The sequence below is a fragment of the Kogia breviceps genome, chromosome X, assembly GCF_026419965.1.
Source record: "Kogia breviceps isolate mKogBre1 chromosome X, mKogBre1 haplotype 1, whole genome shotgun sequence".
Lineage (NCBI taxonomy): Eukaryota > Metazoa > Chordata > Mammalia > Artiodactyla > Physeteridae > Kogia > Kogia breviceps.
This window is the reverse complement of record NC_081330.1, coordinates 130,136,780-130,145,257: the sequence shown is the minus strand read 5'-3', so window position 1 is coordinate 130,145,257 and position 8,478 is coordinate 130,136,780.

Here is an 8,478-nt window from a genome sequence, read left to right as displayed (position 1 = left end):
GTTTTGAATAAGTTAGATGGAGGGGCTGGTATTTTGAGGAAAGCGACTTGGTCAGTGAAGAGAATATGGATGGGGTCCTTTATTTGTAAAGGCTTTTAATAAGATTATGTAACTGTAACTTATAAAAAGTGTAAATTACATTACTATAAATGAATGTATTTATAAGTCCTGTATTTATAAAGTTAATAGTCTTCATATCAATGATGAAGACATATCATAGCAGTTAACTACCTTGCCTGCCCACTGCTAGGCATAGGACCCCATAGAGATTTTATACACGTGAATTATATATGTTTATATTTACCACATTAGAAGTCATAGTGGAGACACCTAAAAATATTTATACATTCGTATGAAAATAACCGTAATAGTAAACCTATTTCACAGGAACATAAAAACATGTTTATAAAAAATAGTTAGAATTTCCAAAATAAAATTGTTAAATGCAGCATTACTTTTCGTTAAACATTTTTGCAAATTTTTTTAACCTCTGTTTTTAATAATAGCTGGATACCCATAGCCGCTGACGCATTCAATCTGTAACGATACATTGGTTGGTTGGTAGGTATGAAGAAAATCTGGTCTCCCACAGGCATGTTGTTAGAAAAGATAGGATAATTAAATGAGTAAATATATTTAAATAATTAAATGTATTTAAATAATTAAATAATTGTGGATATTTTTTCTTTAGGACTATACCAAAACTCATCATGGATAGATTCTTACAGGTTCATTAACAATGTGATCTAAACCTATATCAAGAAACTTTTTTTCCTTTGTGACATCAAAATTCATTTTTAAAAATTGAAGTATAGCTGTCTTACAATGTTGTGTTAGGTCCAGGTGTACAGCAAAGTGACTTATATGTATATATTTCCCTGTGCTATACAGTAGGTCCTCATTGGTTGTCTATTTTATAGATAGTAGTAGGTATCTGTTCATCCCAACCTCCTAATCTATCCTTCCCTCCCCCTTCCCCTTTGGTAACCCCAAGTTTGTTTTCTATGTCTGTGGGTCTGTTTCTGTTTTATGTATCAGTTCATTTGTATCATTTCTTTTAGATTCCACATGTAAGAGATATCATATGATATTTGTGTTTCTTTTTCTGGTTACTTCACTTAGTATGATCATCTCTAGGTCCATCCGTGTTGCTGCAAATGGCATTATTTCACTCTTTTTTATGGCCGAGTAATATTCCATTGTAAATACATACCGCATCTCCTTTATCCATCCATCCGTCAATGGACATTTAGGTTGTTTCCATGTCTTGACTGTTGTAAATAGTGCAGCTGTGAACACCGGGGTGCACGTATCTTTTCAAATTATGGTTTTCTCAGGGTACATGCCCAGGAATGGGATTGCAGGATCAGGTGATAGCTCTGTTTTTAGTTTTAGAAGGAACCTCCATACTGTTCTCCATAGTGACTGTACCAATGAAGTCCATTTTCTTCATCTAGTACTTTGCATGCATCTTTTACCCACACGTGACTTATAACATTATGCATTAGTCGTTTAAAACATATCCGTTCGCTAAGTTATGCAGGACTTCCAAATGGTCACACATTTCATTACATAAGATCAAAAACTCACATTTATTAACATCACCACTGATTTTATTGGGAACCAATTTAAGTTTTGGGAGCCCATCAAGTTCATGGTGGCAGATGCAAGATTTCTAAAATTCTAATTTTTTCCTGAGATCTTGAATTTGTCACTGACAACAAATACCGTCAGATGTTTTCCATGAAGTGACATGCTCACTTTTGTTCATTTTTGAGAAAATGTCTGCCAGACACCCAAGTCTGAATGGCCACAGATTGTCTGTCAGTCATTCTACCAAGTAAAAATGGGAGCTACTATTTTACCTCACTTCTCAAACAGCAGTACACTTTTTGTTCTTTTCCTGGATTCAAGCATCAAACTTCATTGTGCAGGAGAAGCGCTTTATGCATACATCCCACTTCTTCATGCAGAATGTTAAAAAGACACGTACTCAAGATATTTAAGAAAGTCAGCAATGTTTACAGCTTTATCAACAACATTCTGAAGTGAAACTGGCATTCTTTTATTCCAGAGCATGGTAGTGATGAATATTAGTACAGTTTGGGGTCAGTGCTAAGGTGCCAACAGTTCTCCCTACTTTTGCACCATCAGTACAATTGTGAACAAGGTGAAAATGGTAAATGACATTTCCATATGATTATGAAGGTGGACGTGTTCTCAGGGACCCTGTGAGATATCTCCCGGACTACCGGGGTCCAAGGTCCACACTTTGAAAGCCACGGTACTGGAATAGAGCAAGCAGCATCCTTGAGTGATGCTTGACGAGATCACAAAAGTTAACAGGTACTTGACTCAGAACTCCTGTGCTCTCTCCCATCAACACTGAAGCTAAAACTCAACTCATCATTGCCTTTCTCACCAACAGTGTCTATGGACACCAAAACAAAGCAAAACTTCTCAACCTACTGGCTACTTCCGTATTAGCCAAACCCAGGTCTTCAGAGCCTTCTGAGTTTTGGGTGCTGTTGTTATTGCCGTTGTTTTTAATGTACTTGTAGTTTATTCATTTGCTTATAGCTTTTATTCATTTACTTATAATAATATTTATGTGTCAGCAGTGTATGCATTTACTTGTTTTGCAAATATCTGTCTGTTCAACTAGATTCAATACCTCTTTGAGGAGTCTGTGCCTTTCCTAGTATATTACACTAAACTTTGAAATACCAAACGCTGTGAAGATCTTTGTTTTTTGCTTTTTTAAAAAACATCTTTCTTGGAGTATCATTGCTTTACAATGGTGTGTTAGTTTCTGTTGTATAACAAAGTGAATCAGCTATACATATGCATATATTGTCATATCTCTTCCCTCTTGCATCTCCCTCCCACCCTCCCTATCCCACCATCCCTCTAGGTGGTCACAGAGCACTGAGCTGACCTCCCTGTGCTATGCGGCTGCTTCCCACTAGCTATCTGTTTGACATTTGGTGGTGTATATACGTCAGTGCCACTCTCTCACTTTGTCCCAGCTTACCCTTCCCCCTCCCCATGTCCTCAAGTCCATTCTCTACATCTGCCTCTTTATTCCTGTCCTGCCCCTAGGTTCTTCAGAACCATTTTAATTTTTTTAATTTATTTATTTTTTAGATTCCATATATATATGTTAGCATACGGTATTTGTTAAATAAAGATCAGGAAGTGTGTACCATCTAATGAAACTATAAAGAAAGTAAAGATACAGTTAAGCATATAAACCCCATGGAGGATGCAGCTGTCCTTGTGTTTGTAATAACAAAAGAGTGAATTGGAAAGAGAAACAAATGGAAACAATCTTTTAATTCTGTTCTCCTAAAACACACCTTGAAAAGCTCATAAAGATACATATACCACAGGCAACACTGGCAATTATAAATAAAAGCAGTACTAGAGAGAGATAAATAGATCTTAAAATGAAAATTGACTGAATAACAATGTAGGTCTAAAAGCAAGTGCTGTATAATTGCCCTTTTGTCAATGCAATTTGTATCAGGGAGCATTCTTAAAACTCATAAAACATAGTTGTGTTTCTAAATGTTCACAGCCCAGCTGCATTCCCATTTTATTTATTTATTTATTTAAAATAAAGTTATTTATTTATTTAATTTTGGCTGCATTGGGTCTTTGTTGCTGTGTGTAGGCTTCCTCTAGTTGCGGCGAGCGGGGGCTACTCTTCGTTGCGGTGCGCGGGCTTCTCATTGCGGTGGCTTCTCTTGTTGCGGAGCACGGGCTCTAGGCATGTGGGCTTCAGTAGTTGTGGCACATGGGCTCAGTAGTTGTGGCTCACAGGCTCAGTTGCTCCACGGCACGTGGGATCTTCCCGGACCAGGGCTTGAACCTGTGTCCCCTGCAATGGCAAGTGGATTCTTAACCACTGCGCCACCAGGGAAGCCCTGCATTCTCATTTTAAAGCTTGTTTTGCATAATGGGGTTTGGAGAGTTGTATAAATTCCTGATTATGGACTGTTTTCTATCCTGGGTGTTATCACTCCGCGTCTGCCCAAGATCTAATTTGCCGTGTGGTCCCTTGGGCGCTTTTCTGTGATGAAGCACCGACCTGACACCCTGGCAGAGATGGGAGACCTCTGGAGTTGTAGTAACCAGGGTGTGGTGGTGATAATGGGGGTGACAACCCATGGCATCTCTCAGAGCCTCAGTTCCCCCTTCTGCGAAATGGGAATGAAAACATTTACTGCTGGATGATGTGGTAGTTCTATTTTTAGTTTTTTAAGGCACCTGCATTATGTTCTCCATAGTGGCTGCACCAATTTACATTCCCACCAACAGCATAGGGAGGTTCCCTTTTCTCCACACCCTCTCCAGCATTTGTCGTTTGCAGATTTTTTGATGATGGCCATTCTGACTCGTGTGATGCGATACCTCATTGCAGTTTTGATTTGCCTTTCTCTGATAATTAGTGATGTTGAGCATCTTTTCATGTGCTTTTTGTCCATCTGTGTGTCTTCTTTGGAGAAATTTCTATTTAGGTCTTCTGCCCATTTTTTTGACTGGGTTGTTTGTTTTTTTGGACATATAGCTGCATGAGGTGATGTGTAATCTGATTTTTTTTTTTTGATTTTTTAAATGATGTAAACGAACTTATTTACAAAACAGAAACAGACTCACAGAATTCAAAAACAAACTTATGGTTACCAAAGGGGAAACTTGGTGGGGTGGCATAAATTAGGAGTTTGGGATTAACATACACACACTGCTATACATAAAATAGATAACCAACAAGAACCTGCTTGTATAGCACAGGGAACTCTACTCAGTATTCCCTGTATGGGAAAAGAATCTGAAAATGAATGAATATATGTAAAAAAAAATTACTGTTCAGGAGTGTTGTAAATGTTAGAAAAAAAAATTTTTTTTTTTTTTGCGGTACGCGGGCCTCTCACTGTTGTGGCCTCTCCCGTTGTGGAGCACAGGCTCCGGACGCGCAGGCTCAGTGGCCACAGCTCACGGGCCCAGCCGCTCCGCGGCACGTGGGATCTTCCCGGACCGGGGCACGAACCCACGTCCCCTGCATCGGCAGGCGGATTCTCAACCACTGCGCCACCAGGGAAGTCCTAGAAAAAATTTATGTATGACATTTTACACATGCTCAGTTCTCAGTAAGTGTACCTGTTGTGTGTATGAGGCCCATGCTATATTCTCACATAACTGTTTTCCCCTTTCATTGCTCTATGAGAAATATTTTTTCTTAAAAATTCAATTTGCCCCATCACTTACCTCCTTCCTGCAACGTAACATTCTCAAAGAAATTGCATCCATCACTAGCGGCACTCAGTGACGTCTCATCTCTCCCGCCACACAACTTGACCCTGACCTCATCTGCTCATCCTGGCCTGTGCTTCCATCCAGACCTGGGAAGGTCGTGATGGCCATTTCTTCTTAATAAACTCTTCCTGGGAGAAGACCCTACAGGTCCGGTTTCCTTTCGGATGACTCTCCACGGCATGCAGGTCCGGAACGCTCAGAAAAAGGGTTGTAATTCCTTCATCTGCACCACTCATGGGAGATCTCAAGTTCCAAGATAATGTGCCACAATCGGGCAATTCTGCTGGGAGTCTGCCGTGAATATTCATGACTAAGGTCTGCTGCAAAAGCCTAGGCCCCTCCCTGCCCTTCCTTCGTGTGGCATTCCAAAAGGAGATGAAAGTGATGTAAAGGAGACTGCTTTAGTTGGTTTCTGTAGTTCTTATGCATTATTAATTTTCTTAACCAAAAAGAGAAAAAAAAAAAAAACCCATGTGCACGTCAAGATTGATTAGAATCCTTAATGGAGATTTAATTTAAGGGTTGTTGCACCATAACTTCTACCCAATAGCACTGATTGTTGGAAGGAATGATTCGCTGTCTACTAGTTACACTAATAGTTACACACGAGTATCATGTCTAATGATCTCAGACGGGCTGCCTGGGAACCGTGCTCCTACACATCCACTTACACTTGCTTTTCCTAATTGAAATTAATTGGAATAAATGTGTCAGACAGTTAGATTCAGAAACCTAATTTTAATGGAATGATGGCGCTCTATTTCACACGCACACGCCTGCCTGTTTTTTCCTTCTTATACGTTGGTCCTTTGGCCTTGCCTTTTAATGATAATGTGTTTTTTCACGTTCCCGGGTACTCAGATCTCTCAGAAGGAGGGTGAGATTCAGGATCTGTCTGCAAATGGGAAAAGAGCATGTCCATTTGATCATGTCGCAAAAGTAGCAGAGGCAAAGAGGAATCAAATCCTTCACTCGGACGGGCAGCTGCTACATGCAGTAATTATTCCATAGACGCTGAGTAAATATGTCTGAAATAAATAAAAGTGGTAGATGAGACTTCTTTAACCTTGGCATTCTGCACTCCTGTGAACACAGCCATAGAAAACTGACAGGTAGGCTCTGGATGTTCTGAGAACTTACTGCTCATCAAAGACTTATGCCTAGACAGGTATTACTGTATCAGACCAAAACCCAGAACAGGCAATGACCTTGAAAAGAGCGCACGTGATTCCTATAGACAAGGTGCGTAGTGTAACGCCCTGCATTTTCTAAGGACTACATGTTACTCTTATCGTTTGGGATGCCCTCCGTGGTCATCCAGACGTTGTCCCTGCGGAATTTGGGGTGCGTTACGTGTGACAGGAGCAAATTCCTGTTCTGTGCTATTGCATTCTCACATAAACCAAACCACTCTATGATGCCCGAGGTTCCAACTGTTGATGGCCAAGGGTATTGAGGGAAAAATCTACGCACCAAGAAAACCGTCCTGAAAGCAGCAACAGTCTTGCACATCAAGCATTCCTGCTGAGTCCAGACATATCATCTACGTGTGGATAATCATATCTGAATACCAGGTATTATTGTTATCTATGTGCTTATTAACATGTTTCTTGTATCCTGTTGTTGGATGCATGGTTGATACACAGGAAGGGCATAGCTTTTGCAGACACTCCTGGTGACTGTGGACACACAAGCGTACGATGCTGCCAACTGCCAGCTCTGAAAACACAGCCTGATCTCTTGGGAAAGCTGGACCCTAACCGGATACTTCAGGTTTCTTTGTGCCTGGATGTCAGCGGCATACCCATCTTTTTGCAGCGTATGAAGTCATCAAACATATATCTGACCAGGCTTGAGGAATGTAGGGCTATGCATTTGTGTAAGGTTGGCAGATGAATTCGCATCAAAGTTGGCTTGTGGGAAATTCAGGAAAACAATCCAAGCAGAGGAGAGAATGTAGCCCACCTTCTCAGTTAGTTACCTGTCTTCTCTCTCTCTGGCTTGGGATTCAGCCTGTTGGATGAATCACAGAACAAGCCCCGAAAGTTAAAGGAAAGCTTCTTGCAATCACTGCAGACTCCTGGACCCAAAACAAAATGTATGTCAAAACATTTCACACTACCTTTCAGGTATGTGCGGGGGGGAAAATGTACCTTTCATTATTTTCTGTGTGGCCTCGTGTTATTGTCAAATCTCCCATGTCCAGTGGTGCTGGCGGAAGGGGAAGAATCTCAAACTTCAGCCTGCCTTTCAGGGTCACGGACGCTTCTGGTTTTATACTTTGGGTAAATATCCCATCAACTCAGGACTGAAACACCCCACCGCGTTGGAATCCTCCTTCACCCCGACCGAAAGGCTGTTTCCCATCCTCAAAATGGTGTCGGGGTTTGAGGGCAGCCTCTGTAGCTTCTTGGGGGTGGGAAAGAGACCTGGGGAGTGAGGTATGTCTCCTCTCTTCTCGTGTCGCTTCCGGCCGTGCCCATGTACTTGCAGTTGGCGTAGCCTGGGGTGAGTTCTCTGGATGAGAGTGATGCTTCTTGGTCCCCCCCCCACCCAGACCCGCCAATGGAGCTGCTCATGGAAGCTCCACCTTGGCCAGATCTCTTGCTCTCTAGATTCTGCCTGTTTCCATTTGTTCCTTGTTTTGGGCATTCCATTCTGCGGGCCTCCAGTGTGGAGTAATTTTCTCTCCCCGTCCAAAAGACAAGATGGTCAGCCACCATTCAGCTCTCTTCCAGGTAGGAATGATTGAATCTCACCAGAGCAAAGGATGAACGCTCAAAGGTTTGGGAGGTTCCTCTGGACCTATTTCTCAGGAGATGTTTCTTTGTCTGGACAAACCAGGCCACCCTCGCCCTCCACTGCGATTTCCTCTGCCTTGGACGTCTATCCCAGCTTTCAGGAGGCTCTCCCCTTCTCCTCAAGGTCTTAGAGGGCTCAAGATGCCCGCATCTCAGCTCTCTGCCTCTCTCATTTCCTCCTTGGTTCCTCCTCCTGACACCAACAAGAGCCTATATTTCACATTCCTGTCTGGTGGTCTGGTTCGGACTTTCCTTACATTTTAACTCTTGGGTCTCCTCTTTGAGATTGTTTATAGCAAAATGATGGGCCGAGACTTCCAACTTTTGCTCTTGGTTTATCAAGAAAACCTTTTGAAGT